General features: G+C 41.7%; 1 long non-coding RNA gene across 1 annotated transcript in view; it reads right to left on the bottom strand.

Annotated features, from left to right (window-relative positions):
• Positions 1–268: 268 nt before the first annotated feature.
• The window catches only part of LOC132206047 (uncharacterized), a 37,109-nt gene continuing 17,094 nt past the window's right edge, over positions 269–20,283 (bottom strand). Inside the window, exons 2-3 of the long non-coding RNA XR_009442775.1 lie at positions 3,840–3,910; positions 269–1,219 (exon numbers count right to left, since the gene is read on the bottom strand). This is a non-coding gene — a long non-coding RNA (uncharacterized LOC132206047). The remainder of the gene's footprint in view (positions 1,220–3,839; positions 3,911–20,283) is intronic.

Genomic DNA, 20,283 nt, shown 5'->3' on the forward strand with positions numbered 1-20,283 from the left:
AATACTTATTGAAAGTTGCTGTTTTAATATTTAGTGAATTATTGCATTCCTTTCACAAACCATGGGAGCATAAAAAGGAGCAGCCCAATTGATTAAGTTGCATCCTACATGAAGATTTCTCTCTTCCATAACAAAATTAATCCACTGAAAGCATTACACTGCTGGGCTGACTATTCTTGAAGCAGAAATGGGAAATTCTGAAGTCCCACTCAGATTGCCCATTGGTAGTGTATGCAGCTTCTCTGGTAAATTGGACAAGTGCCCAGATTTACTTTTTATCAAGATGAACAGCCAACCTTGAAACAGAGACACTAGGACTGGTGTTCTACTGTTTATTCTTTAAAGAAGCAGGCTCACGCATTGAAGTTAAATTCATCAAAAGAACTCCTGTTGTTGCAGTGTCTCTAATGACTCTGGAGGTTTTGTGTGTTACATTACAGCAATTGCAGTGTTGTATCCTCACAGAGAGCACAGAGGAGGAGATGACCTGTCAGTAGAAGTGCTGCATAGATATGATGGTAGTAATGATAGTGCCTCAGTGTTTGTAGCACACTGGGGAGATGGAGCAGACACTAGGAAGAGGGGACCCTCTCGGTGATGTCCTCCACCATCTTCAAGTCAGACTCCTCAATGCTCTTTAGCAGTGACAGGAAACTGTTCACATGCCAACCAATGCACCCAGCATTTCATTCCTGTATGCCCTCTGTGTGGGACCACATCTGAATCTCTGACAATAGTAATGTACTCACCCCCAGTGAGTAGCCTGACCTTCTCCCTCTTCTGGTGGCATCTCACTTGTGCCTGTTGACCTTCCCAAGTTAATAATAACCTCCAAGGTAAGTGCAATGTCATTGTATGAGCTGGTGGTTGCCAATGTCAGGGTCTGTTCATTAGCACTTTACTGATGGTCTCCCTCTCTCTCCCTGTCTCTCTGTCTATCTCCTGAGTGCGGCAGAGCAGCTGGGAGTTCTTGGTTATCTGACAGCATGAAATCACAAGGGGATATTTGATGTGTGGGACGTGGCATGAGTTGGCAAACAGGAGGCCTATGCTCATCATGCTCAGAGTTAAGAAACAGAAAAATGTTGGAACATTCATCCTCAATGTGCTCAGCAATGCTGAACACCCTGGGCCCTATCATAGCCCCAGTGCTGAGAGTCATCTCCTCTGTTGCCACCTTGTTCTGTGCCAGTTCCACTCTGCTCCTGACTCTTGTGTCCTGGAAGAGAAAGGGTGGAATGTCAGTAATGTTTATGGAGAAACTTAGTGGGTCAGGCTGCAGCTGTGGAGAGAAAGCAGAGTTAATGTAACATCCGAGGTACCTCAACCCACCCCTATATACTGACAAATTATGCCAACTCAATACCCACTGCACATTGCTTTCCCAGCACAGCTCTAACTTCATACAAAACCCAAGGTAAAATAATCCCATCCCTCACGGAGAAGCACTCCCTGAATATGTAACATCCAAGGTACCTCAGTTAATGTTTTGGGTCCAGTAACCCTGTATCAGAACTATTGTTAGTAATTGGGTTGCATTGTGTTTGCCTGCCACAGTGGTGGATTAGTTGGAGGTACACTGTGCTGTGGGTATTGAGTTGGTACGATTTGTCAGTATATAGGGGTGAGTTGAGGTAGCTCGGATGTTACATATCCAGGGAGTGTTTCTCCATGAGGGATGGGATTATGATACCTTGGGTTTTGTATGAGGTTAGAGCTGTGCTGGGAAAGAGATGTGATGTGAAGATACATTAGCTGACCTAGATCATCTGTTTGAGGTTATTGCACTTTTAATGGTACTGCTACAGGTTCCTTCGGTCCAGAATTCAGGAGTCGGCCACACTGCCCACTCTATTCTAGGTGTAACTTATGAGTGTCCAGGCCCCTATCTGGAATCAGAAATCAGGATTTTACCAACCTATTGTAGATGGGCTGGGAGATGGAAAGACTGGGGAAATGAAGGTGAATGTCCAAGATTTCCCACTGCCACAGAATATTTCCAAATGCAGGAATGGATGGTACCCACCAATCCAATCAATAAGAGTACTAATGGGCATTTTCCACAAAACTAGCATCATACTAGGCTGCACTGGGAGACTGCCAGGTCAGAGAAACATCCTCCTATGAGGTGGCTATGGGACCCTCCCTTTCAGAGTCTCCACGTGCCAGGAGGGGGTTTATGGATAGCAATTTGACTGTAACACTATCAACAAACACTCACCACTCCAATCCCTGGTCTGCCTGCCTGACACCGCCACTTTCAGAAAATTCCTCACTGGCCATTCCATGGGCCCTCTCCTTCTCCCAACAGTCTCACTCAGCATCAGCTGCCTCTGATGGTGATCTGTCTGAGGTTTCCAATTCTCTAAAGGCCAGGCCACTGCCCATTGCTAAATGGCTGTACTGGCAGTGACTTCTTAACCAGGTGCTCAGGACCTGCATTGGCCATGGCAGTAGGACTCATAGCATGTGATCAAATTTTAGCCATGGTCTCCTTCCTTCTACTAACCTCCAGCATTAATGCCCCAAGCCATGTCCTTTGTCCTGAACCTTCTCTCTTCCCTAGTGTTTCATTTCAAATGTTAGCACTATTATTGTGCACGGATTCCTTTGACGAAGAACAGCCTGCCTTCTAAGGCTGAGTGCTGGTTACACATACTAAAACTGAAGCACTGCAGATACCAGAGATCCATAATAAAGACAGAAAGTGCAGGGGAAGCTCAACAGTTTGCACCAATGCCAATCAGTTCCTTATCGAGTCCAGAGGCAGTGTTCAGAACATCATAGAATCCCTACAGAATGGAAACAGGCCCTTCAGCCCAACAAGTCCGCACCAACCCTCAGAGCATCCCCACCCAGGCCCATCCCCATAAACGCACCTAATCTACACATCCCTGAACACTATGGGCAATTTTGCATGGCCAACCCAACTAGCCTGCACATCATTGGACTATGGGAGGAAACTGGAGCACCCAGATGAAACCCACACAGACATGAGAGAAATGTGCAAACTCCACACAGACAGTCCCCCGAGGGTGGAATCGAACCCGGGTTCCTAGCGCTATGAGGCAGCTGTACTAATCACTGAGCCACCACTTCTAAAGATTTCAGTGTAGTATTGTTAATTCTGTCCTTGCTATGGGCAGTCATGGTCAAATGCCATGTAAGTTAAGAAGTTAACAATATTTAGACGTGTATGATCTGACTGTTGCTCATCACTTGCAAGACAGAATCTGTGAACTGCTCTTTGTGTCACCGTTTCCACCTGCCAGATTATTCCAAACATTTATCACAGTTAATAAAGTTTTTGGAATCCAATCTAAATTTGTTCCCGAGAATTTATCAAACTCTCTTTCTGCTGTCCTGCATTGTTTCAAAAATCATTCAGTCATGCTAGCCACAAAATAATACAACAAACTGCTGCTGTATAACAGAAGACTAAACAGAATTGGTGCTGATTTATAATGGGGTGTATGTACACTGCAGGAGGCAGTCCCTGAAGATAACTTTGAAACTTAAATCACATCATTAAGGAAGAGTGTACATAGCCATGACTGTTGAAGTGTTACTTTGTGGCTAAATCCAAGTCTCAGAAAGACACCTTGAAAATAAAAGAAAATACATTAGATTTTTATGTGAGATTGCTTCTGTTTTCAATCTTGTCGTTGTCTTCAACAAAAATATGTATCAACAATTTACAGTGCAGATGTTATATTTCAATGAACTGTAACAGTCTGTCTCGACCCATCAGTGTGTAACTACGTACTTATGTATTGTCAACCTGCTTCTCAGAAGGTGAAACCTGATAGCCTTAAGACAGACACACTGTATGCACGCACCTGCAGAAGGTCAACAGCTACTTCATTCCAGTAATGATGAGACCTGAGCGCTGACAAGATCCCCAACACACCTGCAATAGTATGAAGTTATCAAAAGAACACATTCAGAACAGCAAACTTCAATGATGTTGTGCTATCTCTTTAATGAAGACATTATACAAAAAATGGTGGGACATTTCATACTTAATCAGGACAAGCATAAAGAACATTTGAATGAATTATTCTGGTCTGTAAGCCAGTTGCAAAATACCAAAGGACAGTAAAATGATGTTTCACCTATTGTCTTCTATTGCTCTTACAGTGTAAGTTGTTTATTACAGGTTTTCGCCTAGTCGATCCTAATCAAATCAAATTATATTTATTGTGCTATCTTACACCTTATCAAATTCTACAAGTGCTAGCTCAGTCTTCTTGATCAGAGCAACGGCAATAAAATTCCAGCAGATTTCAACACAAGCCAATTCAATAAGTGGCAATGTATATTTTATAAGTTCAATAAAGCCAGCCATTTGGATGGACCATAAATGCTCCCACGCAGCATGTTATATTCTATCGTTGGGTTGGCAAGCAACACATAACAATTCTGAATTTTTGGGAGAATCGGGTGGTGCATTCATGGAGCATTATTAAAGTTTAGCTCAAGGGATTTGGCACAATTTTGTTTCAAATTAAAATTAAACAAAAGGAACGATTGATAAAATGATTTTAGTGCATAATGGAAGTTGCTGGTTTGAAGTTTCACTGAAATTTGTATGTGCGGTAAAATTGTTGCATCAAACCAGATGTTCTTGTGTAACATTACCAAGTGTTCTTTTCTAATACATTATAATACAGTATGCATGCTTCTGTAAAATTGAAATGATTGGAAATTATATAGAACATAAAAGGTATGTGTCAAAAAAGTGAGATAAAGACAGAAAGTGCCAGAGAAACTCAGCAGGTCTGGCAGCATCTGGGGAGACAGAAACAAAGTTAACATTTTGAATTCAGTATGACTAGGCTCAAAATTCTACACGAATTGCAGCACTGGTGGGGTATTGCTGCAGTATTGAAAAGTAGGTTGTATGTTTGCATGTTGATCTTTATGAGTGCGTAAATGCAACACAGCTCAGGATTGGGATATTTGATCAGTGGTGGTTCCAGAGCAAATACAGAAACATTTAAATATGGAGGAGATAAATAGGGATAAACCAGGAAACTATAGACCAGTGAGTCTTCCATTAGTGGTTGGAGGGGTATAAGACAGAATTCTTAAAGTCAGGATTTACTAGCATTCAGAAAAAGCATGGCCTAATTAGGGACAGTTAGTATGCCTTTGTGCAGGGCAGTTCATGTCTTACTAACTTGATGGAATTTTTGAGGAGATGACGAAGGTGATCGATGAGGGTAGAGCAGTGGATATTGTTTATATGAATTTTGGTAAGGCTTTCGACAAGGTCCCTCATGGTAGGCTCATCCAGAAGAATAAGACGCATGGAATCCATGGTGACTTGATGACTTGGATTCAGAATTGGCTTGGCCATAGAAAGCAGAGGCTAATGGTGAAAGAGTGCTTTTCTGCCCGGAGGTCTGTGACTAGTGGTGTTCCATAAGGATCCATACAGGGATCCATCCTGGAACCTCTGCTGCCAGTGATTCATATAAGTGACTCGGATGTAAGTGTAGATGTGTAGGTTAGTAAGTTTGAAGATGACACAAAGATCGTTGGAGTTGACAATAATTTAGAAGGTTGTCAAAGGATACAGTGCGATATACATCAGTTGTAAATATGGGCAAAGAAGTGGCAGATGGAGTTTAATCCAGGTAAGTGTGAGGTGCTGCACTTTGGGAGGTCAAATGTTAATGAAAAGTATACAGTTAATGGAAGGATCCTGAACAACATTGATGTACACAAGGATATTGGGGCTCAATTCCATAGCTCCCTGAAAGAGGCCACACAAGTAGACAGGACGGTAAAGAAAGCGCATGGCATGCTTGCTTTAGTTGATTTGGGGAATTGAGTACAAGAGCCAGGATGTCATGTTGCAGCTTTATGAGACTTTGGTCAGGCCACACTTAGAGTATTGCATTCAGTTCCAGTTGTCACATTACAGGAAAGATGTGGAGAAAGGACGAAGAAGAGGTTGACCAGGATGCTGCCTCAGTTGGAGGGTATGAATTACAAGGGGGGTCTAGAAAATCTTTGGTTGTTTTCCCTGGAGTGGCAGAGGCTGAGGGGAGACTTGATAGAAGCCTATGAAATTATGAGATGAGGTTGACAGTCAGAATCTTTTTCCTGGAGTTAAAATATCTAATACCAAGGGGGCATGCATTTAAGGTGAGAGGAGAAAGCTGAAAGGAGATGTGAGGGGCAAGTTTTTTACACAGAGAGTGGTAGGAGTCAGGAACTGCCTGGGTTGGTGGTGGAGGCAGACAAGAGAGGGGCTTTTAGGGGGCTTTTAGATAAGCACATAAATATGCAAGGAATGGAGGAATATGGGCCAAGTGCGGGCAGAAGGGCTTAATTTAATTTAGCGTCATGTTTGGTATAACATCATGGACCAAAGGGCCTGCTCCTGTTCTATGTTCTACGTTCCATGTTCTGAATAGCTGAAGTGAGACATCAAAATCCTAAGCCTATTGATTGTTTGTTAGGATTAGAATAAAGCAATTTTGTGTCTGAAGGGCTTTACCTTCTGGATCCTATACTCTGGTCAAGGTTTTAGGGAAAAAGATAACTGCTGCTGTAAAATGATTTAGCCAGCCCATTTTGTTTTTCCATTCTTTCTGGCATTGCACTGAAACAGACTACACAGCTAAAACAACACTAATGCTTCTGTTGTCTACCAGAATCCTCGCATATTCCCTCATCCCATCCCATCATCTTATCCTTCCTTCCAGCATGGCTTCTTCTTCCATTAATTTTGCTGAGTGAGTGGAAGATTTTTTTGAACATTTCTACCCCTCTGATCTATTGATTCTTTCTCTAGTCCACAAGGAGCTGTGTGACAGCAACGAAGAGAAACAGCTGGGAAAATCTGAGAAATGAGCTGTGCAGCTACCTTTCACCCAGTGAAAAATTCAAGGAGCTGTAAAATTGGATGGCATCTGGATTGCAGCATGGTTAGAGAATCATAGAACAGCTACAACACAGAAGGAGGCCATTCAGCCCATTTTGCCTGTGCAAGAATCATGTAGCCAGAACCATACCCCAGCCAATTTGCCATAATCAGGTAAATGTTTTCCTTTCTGATAAGCCCTTTTTGAAAATCATGAATTGAATGTCTGCATAACACTCTCAGGCACTGCATTCCAGATCCTAACCACCCACTGCGTAAAGATAAAAGGTTTTCTCATGTCACTTTCGGTACGTTAACTGATTACTTTGAGTTGGTTTTATTTGGTACTTTTTTTTAAACATTCACAGGACATGATCATCGCTAACTAGGCTGGCAATTCTTGCTGATTCCTAATTGTTAATAGCCAATCACATTGCTGTGGTTCTGGAGTCACATGTAGGCCAGACCATTTAAGGATGACAGATTTCCTTCCCTAAAGGACATCAGTGAAGTAGACGAGTTTGACTTCTCCTGGAATGGGAACAGTCTCTATCTCAGTACAGGCTTCTCTATGAAATCTCCTCTCAACCTTCGCTTTTATAAAGTATCAGTTGCAAAGTTGTCCTTAAGTAGATATTAGTTTCCATATTTGCATATAACAACGAGATGACTAGTGCACCCTACTACACCTCAACTCTGAACACCTATACCTACACCAGCTCCCTCAACCCATCACTCTACCCCTTACTCCTCACCCACATAACCTACTCCTCCCCTCTTCACCTCAACCCCCAAACCTTCTCCCTCACTCCCACCACCTACCGCTCCTCTCCTCCACTCCAACCTCTACTGCTTTCCTCCTCATCCCATTCCCTACCCCTGACTCCACACCCTACAACTCCCCTTCACCTCCACCCCATTTGTCTCCCATCCTCATCCCACCCCTCCTCTCAATCCCACCCAATACCCCTCCCCTCCAACCATATCCTTACCCCCTACACATCCCCTCCTCAGACCTCACCCTCACCCTTTACCCCTCCCCTCCTCACCCATATCCCCACTCCTCATCTTAACTCTCTGCCCTCCTCAAACCTAAGCCCTACCTGCTCATCCATCACCCCTACATCCTACCCTCCCTTCCTCAACTCCACCCTCCTATACTTCCCCTCCTCACTCCCACCCGTACACCTCCCCTCCTCACCCTCACCCCTACACTTCCCCTCCTCAGTCCCACCCCCTACCTCTTCCATTCTCACCCCCTACCCCCAACACTTACCCTCCTCAACCCCCAACCCTACATCTCCCCTCCTCACTCCCACCCTCTACACTTCCCCTCCTTACCCCCTACACTTCCCCTCTTCAGTCCCACCCCACACTTCCCCTCCTCAACCCCAACCCCTACCTCTTCCATCCTCACACCCCACCCCCTACACTTTTCCTCCTCACCCCACCCTCTCCACTTCTCCTCCTCACCCCAACCCTTACCTCTTCCATCCTCACTCTGAGCCCACAGCAGATGTTCATAACTTTCTAGAAACCCCAGAATTCAGTCGCTCAACCTTGTGCTGATCCTGCCAGATTATGGGACCATATCCTTTATAAAATGCGGATATAATTTTAGACAAGGAGCAATCCACTATTCATAGACACCACATGTGCATTTCAGAAACAGGAAACCTGACAGACAATAATGGAGCAGCTACTGTAAGGCCCTACTGTGACTATGAAACATAATTCATCTCAGAATATCTTGCAGAAATCTGAAATTGTAAGTTGCAAAATAAACTAATTTCGAACCAACATCAAATGAAATGTTACCATCTACACTAAGCATTCATTACCTTGCTCCACATCTAGAATGTTTTGTTTAATTTCACTAACAATTGTGCAGCTGATAGTCAACCGCCAGCTGTCTGTCTAGTCACATGCTCCAAACTCTCTGCAGGGTTTCTTACAGCAAGGAAAACAAGTTTGGATTTTGTCAGTGTCTGAATAGGGTAGCATTGAAAGAATTAAGTCTTAGTTATTTTCTGCCTCTGTAAAATGCACATTCACTTCCATGCCTTCCTTCCACGCCTTTTTATTTTTTGTCTTCATCTCGTTGCAAATTTGTAAAGACGCACATGACATGTGATTTGTATCAAAAGAGGGGTTAGTTGTGAAATTACCGGCCATCTCTGCTTACGGAATCTAGCAAAATAGCATGGCCTTGGAGGAGACTTCTGATCAATTACACAGCCCGATATTATAAGCTGTAATATCTGTTAGTGGGTTGTAGTGGGCCATGCTGCAATTTACAGCACTGCTGGGCGATAGAAATGCCTATTTTTATCTCAAGTGCAAATACGGGTCCAAATGTAAACTCAAATTCACTCAGTTTTTAGTTTTCTGTCCTTTTAAAATACCTCTTTGATAATAGTTTTTAATTTTTATCTTAATATACATTTCCCAATTTATATATGACATTCTTAATCAACTATTTCTGTGATCAGCTTCTTTACAAATGAAATTTCTGAGAAGACTGAATATTTTTCTGAACATTTCAACAAGACAAAGAAAATGATGAAGTTGCCTTAGTCTTACCAGATCCCAAAGAGCTGCTCTCTCATTAGACAGAGCCAAGTGGTAGTGAGTTTTGAGAAGGTTTGGAGCTCAGGTTGAGGTTCTGGATGTAAGTTTGCTCGCTGAGCTGGAACGTTCATTTTCAGACGTTTCGTCACCATTCTAGGTAATATCATCAGTGAGCCTCTGGTGAAGCGCTGGTGTTATGTCCCGCTTTCTATTTATGTGTTTAGGTTTCCTTGGAGACATCACCAACCCAAGGAAACCTAAACAGATAAATAGAAAGTGGGACATAACACCAGCACTTCACCAGAGGCTCACTGATGATGTTACCTAGAATGGTGTTGAAATGTCTGAAAACGAACCTTCCAGCTCCGCGAGCAAACTTACATCAAGAGCCAACTGGTGGTGGTTTAACCTGCAGGTCATCACATCTCAGGCAAAGGAAGACAATGAGAGGAGTCCTTCATAGTACCCTCAGCTAGTATGGGAATTGAACCTAACATGTCAAAGGCCACGTTCACCACTATTACTGAATGCACTTAATGGTATCCTAAAGAATAATTCTTTATCTAGCCAGATCGGAATATTTTATTTCTAGCAAAAATTGAGTATGGGATAGCATCATAGAGTCATAGAGCTGTACAGCGTGGAAACGCACCCTTCGGTCCAACTTGTCCATGCTGATCAGATATCCTAAATAAATTTCATCCCATTTGCCAGCATTTGGCCCATATCCCTCTCCACCCTTCCTCTTCACATTCCCATCCAGATGCTTTTTAAATGTTGTAATTGTACCAGCCTCCACCACTTCCTCTGGCAGCTCATTGCATACACACTCCACCTGTTGTGTGAAAACGTTGCCCCTAAGGTCCCTTTTAAATCTTTCCCCTCTCACCTTAAACCTATGCTGTCTAGTATTGGACTCCCCCATCTTGGGGAAAAGACCTTGTCTATCCACCTTATCCATACTCCTTATGAAATGTTCGAAGGACTGACCATAAAATCAACAAAGAACATTCAGGGAACTCAAATTCCATTTTTATTCATTACATGCAACTGTTGTTGTGTCAAATCAATAAGACCAATATTTTGATAATTAAAATGTGTTTTTAATTATTTAGTGTGGGTATTAGGGTATTTCATTCCTTGGTAGTGTGTCTACAGGTGAGATAAACAAACCCTCAGCAATTCTTGCAGCAGATAAGGTAAATGGTGAAATTGTAAGATGTTTCATATAGCAGCCGAGATCTCTGATATTAATGGTGTACATGTGAATGTGCCATAGACAGTCCCAGAGATATGGGGGTAAATGACCTGGTTCACTGACTCCAGGTGCCCAACAGGTAATTGCCCACATCTTGCTATACATTAAGTTTAATGGGCTGGAACTAGGCAGTTCCTAAGTTGTAGCTCTGATAATTCTGATAATAGTTCTGAAGAAGGGTCACTAGACCCGAAATGTTAACTCCCCTTTCTCTCCATAGATGCTGCCAGACCTGCAGAGATTTTCCAGCAACTGCTGTTTTTGTTTCAAATTTCCAACATCCGAAGTTCTTTTGGATGTTTTAAAATTCCTAAAATGTTCCCCTGTACCCCTACCAACAATCCTACACACCTGCCTCCACCCCCAAACCCGTTGGGTATGTCCAAGGAGGCTGGCACATCAGAATCTGTACCCCACAGAAGTTCAGGAGCAAGTGTTTCTCTGTGATTAGTGGGAGAACAGTCAAGGAAGCTGAAATGCTTGTTACTATGATATTGCCTTGGCTATTGACACAAACCAAGACTGATGTTCCAGTTTACTGCTAAGGGAGTGCTGTGGGTGCCATGTTATGGATGCATTATTAAACTAGAGCACTGACAGCATTCCTGGGCACGTAGAACATCATTTCAAAAAGGAGCTAGGCATTATCCCCACTGGTTTAGGTAATATTTATACCTCAATTAACATCTCACCAAAGTTAGTATTACATCGCTGTTAGTAAGACCAAAATTGGCTGCTGCAGTTTCATCTTATTCTGTAATGGGATGTGGTTGTTACTGGTAAGGCCAGCATTTGTTGCCCATCCCCAACTGCCCTTGGGATTGTGTGGTACTGAGCTGCTATTTAGAACCACTGCAGTCTTGCAGGTGTAGGGACAACCATAGTGCTGTTCAGAAAGGAATTCCAGGACTTTGATGCAGTAACAATGAAGGAATGGTGATATAGTTCCAGGTCAAGATGTGTAACCTGAAGGGAACTCAGGTGGTGGTGTTCCCCTGAATCTGCTGCTCTTTTCCTTTATAGGTGGTGGAGGTGATGGGTTTGAAAGGTGATGTCCAAAGAGGCTTGGTGAGTTGCTGCATCTTGCATATCGAAACATAAGGCTGGAGTAGGCCATTCAGCCCCTCTATGCTACTCTGCCATTCTATAGTCATGGATGGTCTTCTAACTTAATGCCATTATTTATATATATATCTCATATATATTGTTTTCTACATTAGAACAACATTTCAACAGTACTTCATTGGCTGTAAAGTGTTTTGTGGCAACTGGAGAGAGCAAAAACAATAGTATAAAGCAAGTTTTTTTAAATTTTCATGACTGCAACATTTCTAGTCAAATCCAAAAGGTGATAGAAATTCTTACCTGTGCGCTAACAAAGACCATATTAATGATCTCCAAATATGATTATCGTCATCTAGTAATACTGAGTAAAATGCATATTTGTAACCTATATTATTACAATATCTGTCATGTATCAAGGAGAAAATAAAGATTACAATCATAACTTCTGCAAACCAGACTCTCTCAGAAATACATCAGAAAAAAAAGGAACTAGGAAAAATATCCTGTTGTTAGAGCTATCCTTTGGACAGCTGTATCATGGCCCTGCTTTGTTAAATGAAAATGTTGTTTCTTTCATTGAAAAACATACAAAACATCCATGATAGAGTGCAGATTTCAAATTGTTATTGGTGTTCAATGAAGAGGAAACAGTGAAGAGAACTGTTCTGAAGGCACGTGCAGCTTATGTTGGCTGAGAGATCAAAATTATATTAACAGTCCAGAGATTCCTGCAGTTCAGTTGAGCTATTTTTAAACTGTACTTCCTCTTCTTCTTTCTGATTCAATCCAGAAAAGTACATTGCTTTTTAACATCCAGAAACATTATTATTGTGGTTGAAGTTGTAAGAATGGAATTAGCCCTCTTAGTGTTCAGCTGCTTGAAAGTTTTCATTTTGACTTGTGTCTTTGTTTCCTGCTTTGAAACTTGCACCAACAAAGCAATGAAAAACAAACTGCATTTATATAGCAGCTCGAATATAGTAACACGACACAAGATTCTTCACAGCTGTGTAATTAAACAAAGTTTGACCCCAAACTGTTGAACAAAATACAAGTGTGAGTGACCAAAATCTTAGCGAGAAAGGTAGGTTTTAGGGAGTATCTGAAAAGAGGAAAGGGAAGTAGAGAGAAAAATTGGTCCAAAGGTTAAATCTAAGCTCAGCCAGCTGATGGTCTGTCTACAATTGATGGAGTAATTAAAACTGCAATTGTTCAAGAAGGCAGAATTAGATGGGTGCAGTTTTCTTGGGAAGTTGAGGGTTGGTGAATATCGCTGCGAGGGTCGACATCAGTGGAGGTTTCATAAACAAGGATGAAAATGTAAAAACTGAGCATCAGTGCAGGTTAACAAACATTGGGATACTAGATGGATAAAACATAGTATGAGTTCAAACCCCAGCAGCAAGACTTTGGATGACTTCCTGCTTGCAGAAGATTGAATGTGGAATGACTGGAACAGTCAGGCTTTGAGTCAGCAAAGACGTGAAAAAGATTTTCAGTAGAAGACAAGCTGAGGTGGGGAGTGGAATCAGGTTATGTTGCTTATCATGGTGCAGATATGTGGCCAGATCTCACCTCAAGGTCAAAAATGATACTAGACTGATACAGTCTACAAGGAGATGGATCAAATTAATGGCTAAGGAACAGAGTCAGAAGCAGTGACTGAAGACAACAGTGATTTCAGCTTTCCTGATATTCGTTTGGAGGAAATTTCTGCTCCACCAGTGCTTGGTGTCGGACAAACATTTTGACAACTTAGAGACAGTCGAAGCATTGTGATAAGTGGAGCTGGGTGTCTAACTGCATCACAATTTGGAGATACATTGAGAAAGATAAGGAAGGATCGTTTCGCACAATCACAGTCATGTGGAATGTTATTTAGGGATTTCATACGACTATTTTCATAAAAATAGTCTGGACACCCTAATTTGGTGGTGTTTAACAGTAAAGGTCCGGGAAAGAAAGGCTCAGATTTGGAAGGCAACAGCATGTTCAAGAAATTTGGAGAGGATAGAGGCATTGGAGATGGGCAATAGTTTAATCAGAATTAAAGTGTGATGAGAAGATGCTAGGCATAAAACCTAGAAGACTGAAAGCTTTCCTGTTAGATGCAAAAAGGTCACATGAATGACCTAAGAGGTATCAAGTTAATCAAGAATGAATGTTAAAAATAGGTGAAAATCTTAAAATCATTGCTTAAATAGGAGTCAACAGAAGTCAGTGACCATCGGGGTGACAGGTGCATGGGACTACATGTGAGATCTAGATATGAGCAACAGAGTTTGAGGTTAGTTTAAATTTATGGAATGAGGAAAATGTGAGTTTCACCAGGATAACTTTGGTGTGTTCAGGCCTCAAGATAGTAATGTGGGGGTTCTTGTGGTATAGTGGTAGTGTCCCTACCTCTGAGCCAGGAGTTCAAGTCCCACCTGCTCTGGGGATGTGCCATAACATGTCTGAACAGGTTGATTAAAAATATCTAGAGATAGCAACATTATAAAAGAGGGTACAGCAGCAGGTGAGCTGAGGTTAAAAACATGAGATCATGCAGTGGATGTTGGCAGTGATGGTGCAGACAAGTTCCAATCTTCTCTCTTAAATTACTTGATGAAAATACCAAGTCCACATTCCCTCTCTGCTCAGTACCACATTAACTGATACCTTTTTCAAAAAAAACCTATTTTAAGTGTTATAGGGTTTTTGCGCACAAGATCTAGTCTCATTGCCAGTGAGATAAGAATGCAGAAATTGGCAAGATTCCTCACTCCTCTTCACTAACTGGAAGATGTACATGAAGTGCTGAACTGGAACATTATCTGAGATGCTCCCTCCCAATGAAATACTAGCAAATGCTTACTAGGCAAGAGTGCATGAATAATATATGGACAAATTACAGGCCAAGTATTTTTGTACATTGTAGACTGGTCCAAGTACTTGCTAAAACGTAATGAATGATGGTACTTGCATATTTGCCCAAATTCAGTTGAGTCCATATGATTAGAATAGGGACAACAGTAAATTGCCTGATTTAGATGAATGTGATCTTTTTGAATTATGCAAGATAGTGGTAGAAAACATTATGTTTTAATGTGTGCTGACATGAATGCTTACTGTGATCTATTTTGAAAGGTAGAAATAAGGGCTGCAATGCTGCGGTTACTGGTGTGGGGCTGGTATTCATCAGTGGACTTCTTTAATATATAGCAGTGCAACCTTAATGCCATCAGCACTAAATGCAGCATGTCAACACAAAGTGGGCTAGACAAACCATTAAAATGATTACAGGAAGAGTTAAAACCAAGTTTTTAGGAGATCTCGGGTCATGAAATGGACCGCATAGGCACTTTGAAAAAGTTACTCCACACCAGATCAAATCTATCCAGCAGTTACTGTGAACCAATTCCATTCACAAGGTGCCTTCTAGTTGTGTGCTCAGACATCCGATGAGTTAGACCTCCACACTCTGCACCAACACAGGGACGCTTAGATGCTCACTGACTGGTGTGCGACAGTGTGACTGCACCTTGATGAAGATTAGAAGCATCTTTTCTTCTTAGTGAACAGTGGCCAACTGCAATGGGACATCTCTTCCACATTCAACTTCTTCAAGACGGTCAGGAATTTAGTTTTTACAAAGTAGCTGCTTATGAAGCAGAAGAAATTGGCATTAAAAATCTTTTACAAAAATACATATATAGTTAATATGCCAATGTAATACACTGACATCAGACAATATCCTGGCAAAAATGAAGTTGAATACTGGGTTCTGTACTTTGACAACAAAACTAAATACAGTCCCTACTCCCCCCCCAACCCCGCACATCACAAGCCTTCCCTAAGTGGCCCCATTATCTCAGTTGGAAGGAATTTTTAGTCAAGTGAGCAGGACAACATGTAACAAAGGTTACTTTCAGAAAAGATTACAACTTAAACAGGAAACCCTTTGATTAGAAAAATTGTTTGAAATTTTATCATTACCTTGATCATCCCTCTGAGGTCAAGAAAACCATTTCTAATCATGATGCCCCCGCCTTTTTAAGTGAAATCACTGCCTTGGATAGAACTTGTTTAACATGGTGACCTGTCAGTAACATGTGCACTGACAAACTACTTGTGCCCTTTCTTCAATACCCACCTGCTTTGAAATTATCTCAGGCACACAACGGGGCTCCAAATGCTGCTGTCAGGCCTGACAGCACACTCAGGTAATATGGCTTTCAATATCTTCAGCATCGCTTGTAAGTTGCTTTGAAAGCTACCTGAGCAAGACTGAAAAAGAAAGCTGAAGAATTTTTGCCTAATTATTTGAATTTTCATCTGATTCAGTACCTCTTTTTCAGCAGTACCATCTTGTTATAGAGCCATTAATGTAGTAGAATACCTGAACGAATGAAATTGGGAATACAAGGGAATACATAACACAGAGATGAGGAGGAAATTCTTCTCTCAGAGTGTTGTGAATCTGTGGAAGTCTTCCCCAAAGAGGATTAATGAGGCTGGGTCATTAAGGTTATTCAAGGCTGAGGCAGACAGATTTTTAAAATCAGTAATAAAATCAAGGATTGTAGGAAAATGGCAGGAAGGCAGAGTTGAGGATTATTTGATCGGCCATGATCTCCTTAAATGGAGGTGCAGACTTAACGGGCTGAATGACTTATTTCTGTTCCTATGTCTTATGGTCTTATAATCCAGCCCACAATTGATGCCAAACCAAGATGGTTTAGGAGATAGGTGGAGATTAGGAGTGCTGTAGGGAGGGAGTTTCAGAGCGAAGGGCCTTGGCAGCTGCCAATGGTAGGGTAATGCAAGTGTGGGCAGGCAGGGGAAGAGGTGGTAGGACAACAGATCAAAGTCTTATCACAAAACTTTCGCTCACAGAGTCGTGGGCCTTCAGCAGTTCCCAAGGGAGTAAATCATTTGGAGTGATTAGAGGCAGAAATGAGAATTTTCAAATCCAGCCATTTGAAGAAGCATCCTTCCTGGAAGTCCATCCCAATAACAGGGTTCAGGCCTGACATAGCACATTGATAAATTGGTCAAGCCTCAAATATGCAGCCATATGTGGGGAGTATTTTAGCTCCAGGACACTGAGTTACCCATGAATGACTTTTGATGACGTTAATGTTATTCTCCCATCCCAAAACCTTTAAGTCTTTTGAGGGATGGCATTTTTCCTCTCCAATTTAAAACACAATGAAACATCCACTGTCCCTAACCTGCTGGCTAATGAAAAATAGCAAAACAAAACCTGCTTGTCACTTTGAGGGGTATCCAATGATTACTGTCAGCTCTCATTCATCACTTTGAATTTGGCATAACAGTTTTGTTCTTCTGACATGAAATTTTCAAAGCACAGTGCAGCAGCAAAATGAATTTTAATAATGTTTTCGATCCACAATTTTAGACATAAAAAGAATTAGGATGAAACATAAATTTTCAGCCAGAATCTGCAGAAAAACCTCAGAAATCAATATTGTACCTCAAACTTCATTTATATTGCAAGTGCCAGTGTTTCGTATCCCTGATAAACAGTGGTCCTATGATTTGTAGTTTATGAACTTAATCTAACAGCGATATTTTCTTCACATTTCCTCATTGCTTAGCTTCTATTTGCCAATATGGGAAAATTAGATGTTTTAATCGAATAAATGATTTCATTTGAGAAAGTGTCAGCAGTTCTTCAAGAGAGAACTGCACTGACAAATTCACTCACTTCTCATTCACATGTGCAAACACACATGCATAAAAATACATATGCATGCACATGTGCATAGTGCCCTCACTCCCCACCTACACACACACACACACACACACACACACACACACACACACACACACACACACACACACACACACACACACACACACACTCTCGTTGCTTTCGGCCATTCAGTGAGAATCACTGACTCTTAAAGATCAAGAACAATGAACAGTAAGCACCTTAACTAATTTTCACCTTCTTAACCTGGAGTTGCTGAAACCAATTGTCACAGACAGCAACAGCCCAACATGAGATAACCCAACATCAATCAGAGATTAATCATCCAAGAGACATTTAACTTTTAAAGGTGACATATAAATTCAAGTTGTTGTGGTTGGGTTAATGTATGGTAACTTACTACACACCTCAGGCATGTTGGCCCCTTTCCCCTCTGGGAGCAGCATTTGTAGCAATCCAAATTTTGAACCCAAAAGATGTCATTTAAATTGGGTCCAAAAATCTGCAGTGAAATAAACTCCTATAATTTCAGCCCATTTCTAATGATCCCTAATTCTCCAATAGTGCCTAACATTGGAAACTTGATCCTGTAAAATCTACAAGTCTGGTGAAGTGAGCAAACAGAATATTAAACAGATGGCAGTAAGAGGTTTTCTCCTGACACTGAGTTTCAGGGAGGTTATGGGGTAGTCCTGGGAAAAATCTACTCAAAATGAAATACTGCAGATTCTGGAAGAAGGCAGTAAATGCAGAAAATTCTGAAAATCCTCAGCAAGTCTGACAGGAGAGAGAGAGAAACTCAAGCTGGCAGCTAACAAAAGGAAAATATTTTTGTGCCTACAGTGACAGCATTGTTAAAATTCTAATGATGGCATTATGCATCCAAAGTAACATCAGATGACAAATCTGATCAAAAATGTATTAACAGGAATCACTGAGATGGAATTTCTATGAGGATACTTTCAACCACCTCCAGAACTTCCCAAATCTTGGAGAAACAGTATAAATGTATTTTTTTCTTGTTTGGCATTTCAGACAGGCAGTCATTTGAGCTTATTTCAACAAAAATTCCAAACTATTTGGATCGTCATAAACCAATTGCTTTTACCAGTAGGACCATCTGGTGCTTTATAAGTGTGTGAATGTGTAATATATACAGAAATTTGACGTTACTTTATACTATTGAGATACTGCTATATTTGAACATATTGGTCTACATAAATATGAATATTAGTGAATCTTGGACTGTATGATCATAAGACCATAAGATATAGGAGGAGAAGTAAGGCCATTCAGCCCATCAAGTCAGTCCACCATTCAATCATGGCTGATAAATTTCTCAACCCCACTTTCTCCCTGTAATCCTTCATCCCCTTGACAATCAAGAACCTATCTATCTCAGTCTTAAATGTACTCAATGACCTGGCCTCCACAGCCTTCTGTGGCAGTGAATTCCATAGATTCACTACTCTCTGGCTGAAGTGGTTTCTTATCTCTGTTCTAAAAGGTCTTCCCTTTACTCTGAGGCTATGCCCTCAGGTTCTAGTCTCTCCTGCCAATGCTATATAAATGAAACAATTATCTACACATTGCAAGAAGGACATTGTCAGAACAATATGAAATGTAATGCAGATTTCTGACATCTGACATTACAAAGAAGGAATGCTTTGATTTAATCCAGAAAGTAAGACGGTGGCTCAGTGGTTAGCACTGCAGCCTCACAGCGCCAGGGGCCTCGGTTCGATTCCAACTTCGGGTGGCTGTCTGTGTGGAGTTTGCACATTCTCCCTGTGTCTGTGTGGGTTTCCTCCGGGTGCTCCAGTTTCCTCCCACAGTCCAAAGATGTGCAGGCTAGGTGGATCGGCCATGCTAAATTGCCCTTGGTGTTCAGGGGGTGTGTGGGTTATAGGGGGATAGTTCTGGTTGGGATGCTTCAAGGGGTGGTGTGCACTTGTTGGGCCGAAGGGCCCATTTCCACACTGTAGGGAATCTAATCTAAATCCTATTATGTGTCAGTTATACCAGAGCCACGACCACTACCATTTTACAAGTTATGCAGTAATGGCAGCCCTTGACATGTTGCTGTTTTGAAGGCTGGGAGTTGCAGATGCTGTCATTTGCTTCCTTGATACGCTATTTCCTGGAATTCGAAAGTCAATGAGTTCACAAAATGATTACAGTGCAGGAGGAGGCCATTTGGCTCATTCTGTCTCTACCAGTTTTTCTGAAGGAGAGAGCGGCTATTTCCCTTCCTTCTCCCCATAGCCTGTCAAGTCCACACCAATCCTCTGAAGCACAGGCCATCCAGACCCACACCCCTACCCTATTCCTGTAGCCCTGCATTTCCCATGGTTAATCCACATAGCCTACACATCCCTGGGCACTATGGGGCAATTTAGCAGGGCCAATCTACCTAACCTGCACATCTTTGGACTGTGGAAGGAAACTGCAGCATTCAGGGGAAAACCACATAGACTCAGACAGAATGTGCAAACTCCACGCAGACAGTCATCTGAGGTTGGATTCAAACCAGGGTCCAAGGTGCTGTGAGACAGCAGTGCAATCTAAATCCTAACAGCTAGCTGAATGTAGAATTCTTTCCTCATTCATCATTGCTTTTTCTGCCTTGGTTATATTGGCATCTATAATTGCCTTAAATCCTTGCCTTCTGCTTCTTGATCCTTCCACCAATGGGAACAGTTTCTCCTAGCAATATGCTACCTGTATCCTCCATGATTTTGAACACCTCTATCAAATCTCATTCTCAATTTTCTGTTTGCCAAAGAAATGTTA

This window comes from Stegostoma tigrinum, chromosome 29, assembly GCF_030684315.1.
Source record: "Stegostoma tigrinum isolate sSteTig4 chromosome 29, sSteTig4.hap1, whole genome shotgun sequence".
NCBI lineage: Eukaryota > Metazoa > Chordata > Chondrichthyes > Orectolobiformes > Stegostomatidae > Stegostoma > Stegostoma tigrinum.